Raw genomic sequence first — 14,242 nt, forward strand, 5'->3', positions numbered from 1 at the left:
CCTCTTCCCATCCTCTCTTCTCATCTCCAAATTAGTGCACAAAACCAAACCACTTGGGAAATTAGCCAAAGTTGATCATCCGTTTATTAAACTGTTAGCGGAACCTCTGGTCGAGGCTCAGAAGCCTTGAAGCAGTGTTGAATGTTGGGTGGAGATAAGACGTTAGTGGGAGGTAACTATAGGGTGAACCGGGTGTGACTTTGATTTCCCTCATCAACTCCACAATTTCCTCTGGCTTCGATATTAGATTTTATTTCCTTGCCTGAACCCTAATTCCACAGAGCTGCCACTCCTGGTGTCACAAGGCCCAGAGGTTCGTGCACCTTCTGCAGCCCTCACTCGGGGCTCCTGGTAGATGTCTACAAAATCTCAGGACAGCCCTGCGCTTAGGTCCCCCCTTTTCCCCAAATCTCCCATGTCTCGGGTCTCCTTGCTTCAACAACCCCTTAAGGTGCTCCCCAAGTTGGCAGAGCCCAAACGCACAGCACCTGGCCATAAAGGGAAGATCACCGGTCCTCAAGAGGAGCGGTCCGTGCAGATAGCATGGGAATGCACAGAGGAGACTGTCCCAGTGTCTTCAGATGCCCCTTACCCCTTATCCCTCGCAACCACATTGACCTCTCGACCCCTATTCCTGCTTCCCATCCTGGGGAGAGGGTCTGGGGGTGTCGCAGCCTGAGCCCCGCCGCGCGCGCAGCCCCGCTCCTCCCCGCGCAGCCCCACTTGTGGCCCCGCCGGCAGCTTCGCAGGGACAGCTGCATTTCTCGCCGCCCGCCGCTAGGAAGCCGGCCTCGCCTCGCTTTCTCCGCCTCCCAGCTCCCAGCCGCGCCGCCGCGCCACCGAGCCGGGCCCGCCGCCGCCGCCGCCGCCGCGGGACCGCGCCCCTCCCCCGCCGCCCGGCCCCAGCGGCCCCGCGGGAGCGGACGCACGTGCCGTGCTCGGTAAGACCCCGATTTGCTCTCGCCGTTCCCAGCGCGAGCTCGCAGGCGGCGCGCTCCACCCCGGTCCGGCGGCCCCACCTTCCCGGGGAGCATCGCCGAGGCGCGGCCGCGAGGGCCGGGCCGTCGCGAGTTTGAGTCCTCGCGCGGTGGCCACGGCTTCCCGAGAGCCCGCGGCAGGTCCCCGGCCGCCCTCCCTCCACGGCTGCCCGCCTTGTCCCCGGTCCTGGGCGCAGGAGGCGTGCGGAGCCCGGGCCGCGATCCGAGGGGTGGTCGCCGGCCGGCCGGCGCCGCGGGGAAGGGACGCGAGGCCTTGGGGAGCCTGTTCGTCTCGGGTCTCTGCTCCCCGGTTCCCCGCTTTGTATGATCACCCTCCCGGCTTCGCCCCGGCTTGGGGGCGCAGCCTGAATGGCCATGGCGAGGCGGGGGCCTGGGCTGGGAGCTGAACTCCTTTTAGGGGGAGGGGAAAATCGTTTCCTGCTCCCGCCGTGTTCACCGGTCCGCTCAGCCTTTTCTGGTCCCACCCGGTCCCCTGGGAGCTGCGTCTCTCCGCGACCCGGCTGGAGAAAGTTCAGAATGTGCTGTCCCCGCCCCTGCTCCCCCGCCCCTCGGACTCCAAGTGCCTGGGGCGCTGAGCTCCAGGGGGCCGGGGCTTGCCTTTATTCCTTCCGCGCTCTCGGTTTTCTCCCTGAGTGGTTGGTGGCTTTGCACCCCAGCACGGGCTTGTCCATTTTCTCCCCCGAATAAAAAGTTTTAGCTTCAAGAAATTTATACTCTATTAAATTCCTGGAGAGGGTGTTTTAAGGAAGAGAGATTTTTAGATTTCCTTTATTTATTTACTTATTGTAAGAATAGAGGCTGGCGGGATAATTGGGAATATAGTGATGAGACACCCTAGAGGTGATGTCGGATAGAAGACCATGTGCCTTGATCTCCACCTGTTCCTTGGGTAGCCTGAAACCCGGGAAATACACCTTGGAACACCCCGAGTAACCTGGCCCAGGAGAAGGAGTTTTGGGGGTGCTCTGGGCCTCCCAGCCCTGCTGTTCTTTACAGGCTGATAGAGTTAACTATGCTGTTTGAAGACAGTGAATGATACTAGGAGTCTCCTTATAGATGTCATCTCATTATAACATCTGCTGGGTCAAATGTGAAATGGGACCTCCATTGGAATGGAGGGAGGCATCTTTGTGCAGATGTCTTGGGTCACCAGAGGTTGTATCCAGTAGGGTTGAATTGGAAATTGCCTGTCCACGCTCTCCTGCTGGAAGGAGCAGGAGACAAGGAAACAGCTGGGTACTGTCTTGAAAAGCAGAGGCTCTGGGCGGTTAGGGGTAGCTCAGGGTTGGTGAGAGATGGAGAAGACCGGGTGTAAGAGTTAGACCAAGGGCCTCTTTGGGATCTGGAGAAAGCTATACCCTAACCATACTCCCCCAACATGCCCAAGTGCTGAAGCAATTCATGTGCACTATCAGAGGGTAATATACCCCCTTAGAACTGGGGTTCCAATTAAGACCCCCCATGCTAGAATTTGTAACCTAGTCCAGGCCTTTGGGGGCAGAGTTCTCCTTTGTGGCTAGTTAGCACATAATCTCAGGGGGCCCAAAGGAGGAAGATTGTGAGGCTCTTTCTCATGCCACTTTGAACTTGTGGCCATGGAGACCTGGAAGCTCTGGCCCAGCTCCCAGCTCCCTCCAGTTAGCTAAAGGACAGGGGCAATTGAGGTGGCCATTCTCCCAGGACCGAGTTTGCTGTCTGTTTGGTGGGGAGGCCCTAGGCACTGTGTTAGGGCCACAGGACTTCCCCCCCCCCCCCCCCGGAGCCAGGGACCGAACCCAGGGCCTTGCGCTTGCTAGGCAAGCGCTCTACCACTGAGCTAAATCCCCAACCCCGGGCCTCAGGACTATTGAATGAGAGAGAAACAAAAGGCCAAGTGTGGGTAAGTATAGGAGACATTTTCAGTCATGTGTTTGTCTTAGGGACAGGAGGTTGAGGGGCCATATGGAGAGCATTCGTGAGTGTGGAAGAAGAGTCTTCTGGGGAAGCCTTGGAGCAGATTCTCCCAAGAAAACAATCTGAGCATTTGCTGTTCTTTCCGTATCTTGAACACAAGTGGAGGGCAGACAAGCCATGTGGTTCATGGTGGTTCTGCTGTTCTTACCCATGATGCTCAGGTTGCTGGGTTGTTGGGTGTTGTGGAGGTGTCTGTCAGCTACACCTGCTTGGGATCTGGAGGAGCCCAGGATCTTCCATGTCAGATTTCTCCGCCTCAGCACTGAGAAGTCTTTCTTAGGCTCACACGACCTCTGATGGACATTTTAATGACGCCACTGAGGTTGTCTGGAAAGCCAGTCACAAAGAGCAAATGCAGAAGCAAGGCCTGAAAACGGAACTCCCATTTCATAAAATGCAACAACGGCAATTTTGGTTTTAGTGGGGTGAGTTCTGACTCCATGGATCCCACCACACCCCATGCCATCCAGTGCATGGGGAGTTCTCTTTAGCTAGGGAGTACAGGTGTGCAGAACCATCCGGTTTTTTTTTTTTTCAAAGTTCCCTAAAGCCACTCTGCTGTTACTAAGCAACAGAGCTGAGAATTTCTCAGAGCCTTGGGCTCACCTCTGACCAGGCAAGGTGAGCTGGAGCTTGGGGTTTGCTGACTCCTGCCTCATGACAAGTAACAGTTAGGTCTGAGGACCCAGATGGACTGTGGTCTATCAGTCCCGATATGAGAGTTGGAAGATGTCGTGGTGGCATGCAAGGCTCTTGTAGCAGGGTTCCCCTTTCCTTGTGGCCAGGATTTACCTTTCTGCTGAAGCTCTGGCTGTCAGATATTGGAGATGTGAGTTGTCCTGGCTGCTCTGCTGTTGAGTCCTCTCTCCTTCCAGCCACCTAGAAATACCGCTAATGTGCCAGGGCAATGTAGTAAGTTCCTTCCTAAGAAAGCATCGAAAGTTCTCAACTTCAAAAGAAGTCATGGGGCTGGGATGCAGCTCGGTTGGTTGAATGCTAGTGTGCTTTCCTAGCATCCACAAAGCCCAAGGTTCAACCCCAAGTATCCTATAAACTGGGTATGGTGGCATAAGCTTGTCGTCCAAGCCCTGGGGAGGTGGAGGCAAAGGGATCAGAAGTTCAAGGTCAGGTCACCCGTGACTACATAGAGTTTGAGACTGGCCTAGGTTATGTTAGACCCTGTCTCAAAAAAATTAAAAAAATAAAGTAAAACCATTTGTAAATATAGCTAGGAGGTGGTGGTGGCGCCTGCCTTTAATCCCAGCACTCCAGAGGCAGAGGCAGGTGGATCTCTGAATTTGAGGACAGCCTGGTCTACAGAGTGAATTTCGGGACAGTCGAGGCTACACAGAAAAATCCTGTTTTGAAAAACCAAACCAAACCCAAAACCCAAAACCAAAGCAAATCACAAACCCATTTATAAGCAATAGAAGGAGTAGTTGCTTAGGAATATAACTCCTTTAAAAAAAAAAACATAGCTGGGGTTGGGGATTTAGCTCAGTGGTAGAGCGCTTGCCTAGCAAGCACAAGGCCCTGGGTTTGGTCCCCAGCTCCGAAAACAAACAAACAAACAAAAACAAACAAACAAAACAAAACAAAACAAACAAACAAAAAAACATAGCCACTGCTTTTCTAATGTGAGGGTGTCGAGGATCTTCAAGGAGTTCTTGGCTGGATACAGATGTCTGACCTGCACTTTGGGAAGCAATCGAGCCATTTTAATGCCCTTTTCTATTAGGAAATCCTCATGGTTTGGTTTGGTTTTGAGGTGCTGGAAGTTGGATTCAGGGCTTTGCCCCTGCTAACTGAGCGCATGCTCTACGACTGGGGTTCACCCCAGCAACATGGCTTGCAGGATTCCCAGTACCTATTCATCCCCATGGGGCTAGGATCTTACCCTGAAGCTTTCTGTATAAGTGCTTCCGCATCTCATTCTTAGAAGGTGTTGGAGGAGGTCTCACATTTGCGCCAGACAGAACGAGTTCCTTTGATAGCTGCTGTTATTTCTGCTTGTGGGCTCAAGAACTCCCGAGACTTGCTGCTAAGGAAATAATCTTTGGTCAAAACTGTAGAGGCTGGGACAGATGTGGCATTAGGGGGAGGGGACAATAAGTGGGGGTGTATGATTGCTAAAATGTCAGAGTACGGTAGGAAGCATGAAATGACTCAGTAGGGTTGAATGGCTTTTCTTTTAATGTTAGTGTTGGTCCTGAGGACAAGGCACCTAGTGAGGGTGTGTGGCAGGATAGGCAAGTTAAGAGGGGAGTGGAGTGGCTAGTAAAGGTTTTCCTTCCTGTGAAGGAAGAAGCATGGGGATTGGGGATATGGTATAGTGGATAAAGGTCTACATACACACACACACACCACACATACACACACACACTACACACCACACATACACACACACTACACACACACACTACACACCACACACACACACTACACACCACACATACACACACACACTACACACACACACTACACACCACACACACACACACACTACACACCACACACACACACTACACACCACACACACACTACACACCACACACACACCACACACACACTACACACCACACACACTACACACCACACACACACACTACACACCACACACACACACTACACACCACACATACACACACACTACACACCACACATACACACACACTACACACCACACATACACACACACACTACACACCACACATACATACACTACACACCACACACACACACTACACACCACACACACACACACTACACACCACACACACACACTACACACCACACACACACTACACACCACACACACACTACACACACACTACACACCACACACACTACACACCACACACACACTACACACCATACACACACACTACACACCACACACACACACTACACACCACACACACACACCATACACACACACACTACACACCACACACACACACACCATACACATACACACTACACACCACACACACACACACTACACACCACACACACACACTACACACCACACACACACTATACACCACACACACACCACACACACACTACACACCACACACACACACTACACACCACACACACACCACACACACACTACACACCACACACACACACTACACACCACACACACACCACACACACACACACCACACACACTACACACCACACACACACACTACACACCATACACACACACCATACACACACACACTACACACCACACACACACATACTACACACACACTACACACCATACACACACACACTACACACCACACACACCCACACCATACACACACACTACACACCACACACACACACCATACACACACACTACACACCATACACACACACACCACACACACACATACTACACACCACACACACACACACTACACACCATACACACACACACCATACACACACACTACACACCATACACACACACCATACACACACACATACTACACACCACACACACACACCATACACACACACACTACACACCACACACACACACCACCACCACATACACACCACACACACATATACACACACACAATCTTACTCCACCAAGAAGCCAATCCTTGCCGTGGTCATATGTGTTCTTTTTGTTTTGTTTTTGTTTGTTTTCGACATGGTCTTACTCTGTAGCTCCCGATGGCCTAGAACTTGCTCTGTAGACCAGGCTGGCTTCAAACTCAGAGATCCACCTGCCTCTGCCTGATGGGATGTGTGTGTTTTGCTTGTGTCTGAGTGTTTCACCTGCACGTGCACCACTGTGCCCCTGGCACCGCAGTTACCGGTAGTTGTGAGCTACCACGTGGGTGCTGGGATGGGAAATTAGGTTCTCTACGAGAGCAACAAAAGCCCTTAACTGCTGATCCATCCCTTCAGCGAATCCTATGTGTTCTTAATTCTCAAGCTGCCTGGAAAGATGGCTCAGTGGTTAGGAGACCCTATGAGATAACATTCATTTCTCAGGTGAGGAAACAGAGACCTCAGAGGTAGCAAGAGACTAAATAACATGCTCGAGGCTGTGTATTTCAGTGGCATGGTTGGGGCGGGGGGGGGGTGGGTAAGGCGGCTGTGCTGTACTCAAGGTCTGCCAATTCAGTGCCTAGTCATTGGCCTAGGTCTGGTAGGTTCTGCTTATTGCGCTCTGCTGAGAGCTGCTGGCCAGGCCAGTCAGTTAGGCCTGACCTAGGGCACAAAGGTGGCCCTGTCCTCAAGAGGCCTGCAGTCCAGTAGCAGGATACACTCACTAGTCTAGTGTTTCAGCCACCCTGTCACCCTGGCAAGGGCTGTGAGGAGATGAAACACTGGGGCCAGGGGTGATGTGAAGCCCGGAGAACCCATGCCCAGCCCCCATAAAATGAAAACAAGGTGAAACTCTGAAGAAGCGGGTAATTGCCAGTCAGAAGAGCTGCTAGAGCAGACAAGGCTTGTTGGGGGAGCGGACTTTTGAGTGGAGTTTGGGTAAGTGGCAATTGTCTTCCAGACACTCCATCTGGCCCCAGCATGTCCCTGCTCTGAGCTGCTAGTGCAGCCCTGTGGCTGACCTGTGACCTGTGACAGGAACCCTGCCTCAAATGTGGTCAGCTTCCTGGGTACATTGGGGTTGCTTTTTGTCTTCGCTTGCTTTCTTTCTTTCTTTCTTTTCTTGCTATTTATTTTATTTTATATATGTGAGTACACTGTAGCTGTCTTCAGACACACCAGAAGAAGACATCAGATCCCAATGCAGATGGTTGTGAGCCACCATGTGGTTGCTGGGAATTGAACTCAGGACCTCTGGGAGAGAAGTCAGTGCTCTTAACCGCTGAGCCATTTCTTTAGCCCTTTTGTTATTATTTTTGAGACAGTGTCTCATTTTAGCCCAGGTTGACCTGAAACTTACTTTATTGGCCTAGACCGACCTTGAAGACTGACTTTCTTCCTAGCTCTGCCTCCCAAGTGCTGGGATTATTCACATAAGCTAACCATGCCAAACTTGAATTTGTTTTTTGTTTGTTTGTTTTTGTTTTTTTGTTTTTGAGACATAGTCTCACTTTGTAGCTGGCCTGGAACTCACTCTGTAGCCTAGCCTAGGCCTCAACCTCCTTCTGCCTCTTCCCTGCCATAAAGTTGGGATTATAGACATTAACCACCAGGCCTGGCTGCTTTTTGTGGTTTCTTTTTCTTTTTTTCAGGAGCTGAGGACCGAACCCAGGTCCTTGCGCTTGCTAGGTAAGCGCTTTACCACTGAGCTAAATCCCCAACCCCTGTGGTTTTTCTTTTTAATGATTATTTTTATTTATGTGTAGGGATGTTTTGCCTGCATGTAGGTTGGCATGCCACATTTGTGCCTGCAGATGCCAAAAGAGGGCCATCTAGTCCTGGGAACTAGAATTACAGATAGTTGTTAGCAACCATGTGGGTGCTGGAAATCAATCTGGAAAGAGACACCAGTGCTCGTAGCTGCTGGGCCATTTCTCCAGGCTGGTTTTTGTGGTCTTCAATAGCCAAGCAGCAGTCACTTCTTATAATGCCTTCAGCGAACACACTGAAGAGACAGACGTCTTACTTTGATGCTAAGAACGCAGATGTTCACCAGACAGAGGACCAGAGGTGAATGCATTTAAATTGCGGTTTTGTGTGTGTGTGTGTGTGTGTGTGTGTGTGTGTGTGTGTGTGTGTGAAGAAGACAGAGGGAGGATGTTCCAGACAAGCTGTAATGAGCAAGAAAAGTGACTCATTGGAGCAGAGGGGAACATCCCTACCCCCACCTCCAAAGGGCTTAGGAAATAGGAACAAGATTCATTCATCTTTGTGGTTTAAGTTCATCTGCAGGCAGGAAGATGAAGTGGAAGTCCCTAGAGGTTCATGCCCGGTCAGTGACAGAGGGATGAAAACTGGAATTTTTGAGGTAGAAGGTTGTTCAAATCTGACTTAATCTCTCCTTGTGCTGTGCAGTCACTGAAGAATGCTGTGTGACAGAGAACGGTCTGTCCATGAATTTAGAGTCAAGATGTAAATCCAACCTGTGCAGCAACTGGAACTCATGCCCTGCCTGGGTCCCTGCGACAGAAGTACCCTCTGGGAGGGACCCACAGTCACATAGGATGGAGTCCAAGCCTTGGGAAAAGAGGCAAGGAAGCCAGAAGTCACTGGACACTTGTCAGTAACTGGCTTCAGAGATCTTCTGCTCTATTCAAAAGACAATTGTGCTTGGGGCTCCTGGGTTACTGACTTCAGTTTCTAGTTAGCTCCCTGGTCTGCACAGGGACAGGGGCCCTCGGTAAGCCCTGTAGAAGGAATGAGCAAACAGTAGCTAATCCAAGTTAATTCTCTGTGACCACTTACTTGCTGGGTCTATGGTACAATCGTTTCATGATTGCTCCCACTGGCAGAAAAAGATCCTGATAGGTGGAGGGGCAAGGGCAAGGTTAACAAAGTACATCTGGAGAGCCTTCTCAAAATGCATAATTCTTCCAAAGATCATCAAGGGCAGGTGTGTTCATTTATTATAGCTCCTCCCCACCCCCACCCCCACCCCCGCCTCAAGCATAAAAGACTTCAACATTTAGGGAACACATGTGTTATAACAATCTCAGTGCATTTAACCAGAGAGTCACAGAGGTCTCAGAAGAATACAGCCTTGCTCTCAAAAGGAACTCATTAAGAATAAATTAGACTGGGCACAGTGACATATGCCTTTAATACCAACACTTGGGAGGCAGAGGCAGGCGGATGGAACTCTGTGAGTTTGAGGCCAGCGTGGTCTGCATAATGAATTCCAGGACAGTCCGAGCTTAATTAATCAGGGAGGTGTGGTGGTACATGTCTGTAATCCCAGCACTCAGAAAAGCTCAAGTTCAAGGACAGCCTGAAGTATACAGCGAGATCCTGTCTTTAAAGAAAATGGGATAGAGGACATGTCTCTGCTGTTAAGAGGGCTTACTGTTCTTGGATCTATGTTGAACAGCTTATGCCACCCATAACTACAACTCCAGGGAAATCTGATGTCTCTGGCCTTGATGGGCATCTGTATTTATGTGTGCACATGCACACAACACGCACACACACACACAGACTCATATACACTCATATACATGCACAACACACACACAGACTCATATACACTCATATACATGCACAACACACACACAGACTCATATACACTCATATACATGCACAACACACACACACACAGACTCATATACACTCATATACATGCACAACACACACACACAGAGACTCATATACACTCATATACATGCAAAACACACACACACTCATATACACTCATATACATGCACAACATACACACAGAGACTCATATACACTCATATACATACACAACACACACACACTCAAAAAAACTCATACACACACTCTCTCATAAATACAACACACACTCATACACACATACTCATACACACACATACTCATACACACTCATATACATGCACAACACACACAGACTCATATACACTCATATACACTCATATACATGCACAACACACACACACACACACACACACACACATTTTAAAAAGCAGGGCTGGAGAGATGGCTCAGCAGTTAAGAGCTTTGCCTTTTCCAAAGCTGGACTTGGAGCTTTCTCAGGCAGAGATGCTCTGTGGTTGTGTAGGGTGACCAGCGCAGGAAATGATTTCACTTGGTTTGGGGCTGAGATTGGTTTCAGTTCCAGGCCGTACCAGGAGCTTAGTACTGTGAGAGTAGGGAGAGGCCCACAGGGAGGGAGTTTCCCTGTTGTCTCCGTACAGAAGTGTCAAAGTGGGTGGACAGGGGATTCCTGGGCTGAGCAGGGACAAGAGGTGAATCTGAGGTGGAGGCAGAAAGCAGCAATGAGTGTCTGGAAGCTTCGCTGGCACCATCGGTGTGAGGGTTACGCCGGCACGTGAAGATACATGTGCGGGTCAGAACCCCATGGTGCATTATAAGCCACAGGCTTAGGCCATAGGGAAATCGTACCCACAAATGACCTGGGTGAGGTAGTTTTCCCACAAGCAGGCGGAGAAAGCAAGCTCAGCGTGGTAAGAGGTCAGTTACATCTTGTGCTGGCATCCTTAAGACTAGCCAGCCCCTTCTGGTCTACAGAGGTGGCCCAGCAGCTAAGAGTGCTGTCTGTTCTTCCAAAGAACCCGATTCCCAACTCCTGTAACTGCAGCTCCAAGGGATATCTGACTCACTCTTCTAGCCTCTGAGGACACACATGTGGCATGTTATCTCTCTCTCTCTCTCTCTCTCTCTCTCTCTCTCTCTCTCACACACACACACACACACACACACACACACACACACACACACACACACAGGTTTTTAAAAATTATTTATTCTGTATGGTTGTTTGCCTGTTGGATATAGTGTACTGCATATGCTTAGTTCCCTTGGAGATAAAAGGACATCGGATCCCCTCAAACTGGAGTCAGTTGTGAATGGCTGTGTAGGAGCTGGGAACAGTTGAACGCTCTTTAATGACTGAGCTGTCTCTCCCACCCCTACAAATGCTTTCTGAAAAAATAGCTTTTTTTTTTTTTTTTCCGGAGCTGGGGACTGAACCCAGGGCCTTGCGCTTGCTAGGCAAGTGCTCTACCACTAAGCTAAATCCCCAACCCCGAAAAAATAGCTTTTTAAAGATTTATTTAATGTTTACGTATGTGTGCATGCACAAATGTGTGTGTTTGTATACCATATGTGTGCAGGGGTCCTTGGTGGAGAAAAGAGATCGAATCCCGTTGGAGCTGGAGAAAGGACTGTTTATGAGCCACTACTGTGAGTTCCATGGAAGAGCAGTACATGTTCTTGACCTCTGATCCATCTCTCTAAGCTTCAAATTTAAAAAAAGAGAGAAAAAAATTTAAAAAAAATGGTAAAAAAAAAAAGAGGGGGGGTTGGGGATTTAGCTCAGTGGTAGAGCACTTGCCTAGCAAGTGCAAGGCCCTGGGTTCGGTCCCCAGCTCCGAAAAAAAAATGGTAAAAAAAGAGAGAGACCACCCCTTCCGTGGGACATAGTCGCAAATACATACCTGTAATCGCTATTCTCAGGGGGTGGAAAGTCTGAAAGTATTCTGGGCTGTATAGGGAATGCCTCGGGAACAAATGTAACTAACCTCTGATGGGTAGCATTTTCTCCCATTTGACTCTCTTTATAAAAAAGGCAAACACCAGATGGAGAAGTAATGGTTGCAGACGTGCAGATCTTTGCATGCTGTGCATCCTCTGAGACCTCAAGCTGTCAATTTTCCCAAGACAGTTTGGGGCCAGTCTGGTGATTTCACAGAGTCCATCATTACCCTAGGACGTCAGAGGTTTTCCTCCTGCCTGGTTCTGGGTGAGGCATACACAGATGTTTTTGGCCATCTTAGTGAGTTGTAACATCCTGAATTTGATTTTTCATTTTCTTTCTTTAGACAGGGTTTCTCGGGTTGGGGATTTAGCTCAGTGGTAGAGTGCTTGCCTAGCAAGCTCAAGGCCCTGGGTTCGGTCCTCAGGTCGGGGGGCAGGGGCATGAAAGAGAGAGAGAAAGAATTAGAGAGACAGACAGACAGACAGGCAGGCAGGCAGGCAGGCAGGGTTTCTCTGTGTAGTCCTGGCTATCCTGGAACTTGCTCTGTAGACCAGGCTGGCCTCAAACTCAGGTCTACCTGCTTCTGTCTTCTGAGTGCTGGGATTAAAGGCATATGCTACCCTCTCTCTCTCTCTCTCTCTCTCTCTCTCTCTCTCTCTCTCTCTCTCTGCCTGCCTCCCTTCCTTTCCCCTTCCTTCCTTCCTTCCTCCTCCCCCTCTTCTTCCTCCCCTTCTTCCTCCCCCCACATGCTCTCTTTCTCCCTCTCACGCCTGGTCTCATTGTGTAGCTTTGACTAAGCCTAGAACTTGCTCACAGAGATTCCTCATCTCTGCCCCCAGGTGCCGGGATCAGAGGTAAAATACCACCATATCCATTTTATTTCTAAGCAAGAAACCTGGACTTTAAAGCCAGAGAGGATCTTGAAGATTACTGCCTGCTCCTGGAGGAATTTGTAGTCCCAGAACATCACACACATTGAAAAGATGAAGGATGTTGGTTAAGAACCCTGGATACTCCTCAGTTGATAGAGTGTTTTAGTGGCATGTATGAAGCCTTGGTTTCCCATGTTCAGTACCACATGAAATAGAGTGTGGTAGTTGGGGATGCAGAGATGGCTCAGTGGTTAAAAGCACTGTCTGCTCTTCCAGAGGACCCAGGTTCCACTCCCGGCACCCACATGGTGGATTACAACTGTGTATAACTCCAGTTCCAGGAGATCTGACACCTTCTTCTGGTCTCCCTGGGCATCAGACATAATGTGGTACATACACATACATGTAGGCAAAATACTCATATACATAATGTTGTAAGTGAGATATAAATAAATAAGCAAATAAGTAAATAGAGAAAGAAAGACAGGGAGAAAGAAGGAAAGAAAGAAGAAAACATTGTGGTTTGTGGGCATAATTCCAGTACTGGAAAAGTAGGTCAGAAATTGCAGAATTGAAATTCTTCAGCTATACTCTAAGTTTGAGGCCAGCCTGGGCTACTTGACAGCAGAACTAAATCATTTGCTTGCAAAGAAGAACAAAACAAAATCCCTGACTACCTGTGCTTGAATCCATTCTGTGCTCATGGATGCTGCTTGCAGGGAGGTGGGGGGGCAGTTACTCAGTGTCTCTCAAAATTAGTTTCCAGAGTTATACAATGAGAGAAATAATAGCCTTAGTGATTGTCAGTGAGAATCAAATACTCATTAAACCCTCAGCATGGTGCTTAGCATAGCAGATATTCTCAACAAACATGCTGTTATTGCTGTTTATTTCTGAAGTCATATAACTTCTTAGTGGTAGCCAGGGCTGTAGTTTTTAGTTCTGGTCTTTTCATCTCGGTCTGTTTTGTAAGCTGCCTAATTCGGATGCTGGACCACACCCAAGTTCTCTGGAGGAGAAGACATTTTTTAAAAAATTTATTTGTCAGCAAGAAGTGATGGCAAATGCTTTTAATTCCAGCATTAGTGAAGCAGAGGCAGGTGGAGATCTAAGTTGGAGACCAGCCTGGTCCACAGAGCGAGTTCCATTACAGCTACTATGAAACCCTATCTTACAAACATAGAATATATTCTTTTTTTTTTTTTTTTGGTTCTTTTTTTTCGGAGCTGGGGACCGAACCCAGGGCCTTGCGCTTCCTAGGCAAGTGCTCTACCACTGAGCTAAATCCCCAGCCCCCATAGAATATATTCTTGATCGTAGTC

General features: G+C 49.2%; 1 protein-coding gene across 2 annotated transcripts in view; it reads left to right on the top strand.

Moving 5' to 3' along the window:
- Nucleotides 1-803: 803 nt before the first annotated feature.
- Nucleotides 804-14,242, top strand: part of Cuedc1 (CUE domain containing 1) — a 95,117-nt gene continuing 81,678 nt past the window's right edge. The window contains exon 1 of one of the 2 annotated variants that reach the window (XM_063269098.1): nucleotides 804-941. The gene's annotated coding sequence lies outside the window, so the exon portion shown is untranslated. The remainder of the gene's footprint in view (nucleotides 942-14,242) is intronic. The other variant, NM_001013971.1, reaches the window with a different exon arrangement.

The sequence above is a fragment of the Rattus norvegicus genome, chromosome 10, assembly GCF_036323735.1.
Source record: "Rattus norvegicus strain BN/NHsdMcwi chromosome 10, GRCr8, whole genome shotgun sequence".
Classification (NCBI taxonomy): domain Eukaryota; kingdom Metazoa; phylum Chordata; class Mammalia; order Rodentia; family Muridae; genus Rattus; species Rattus norvegicus.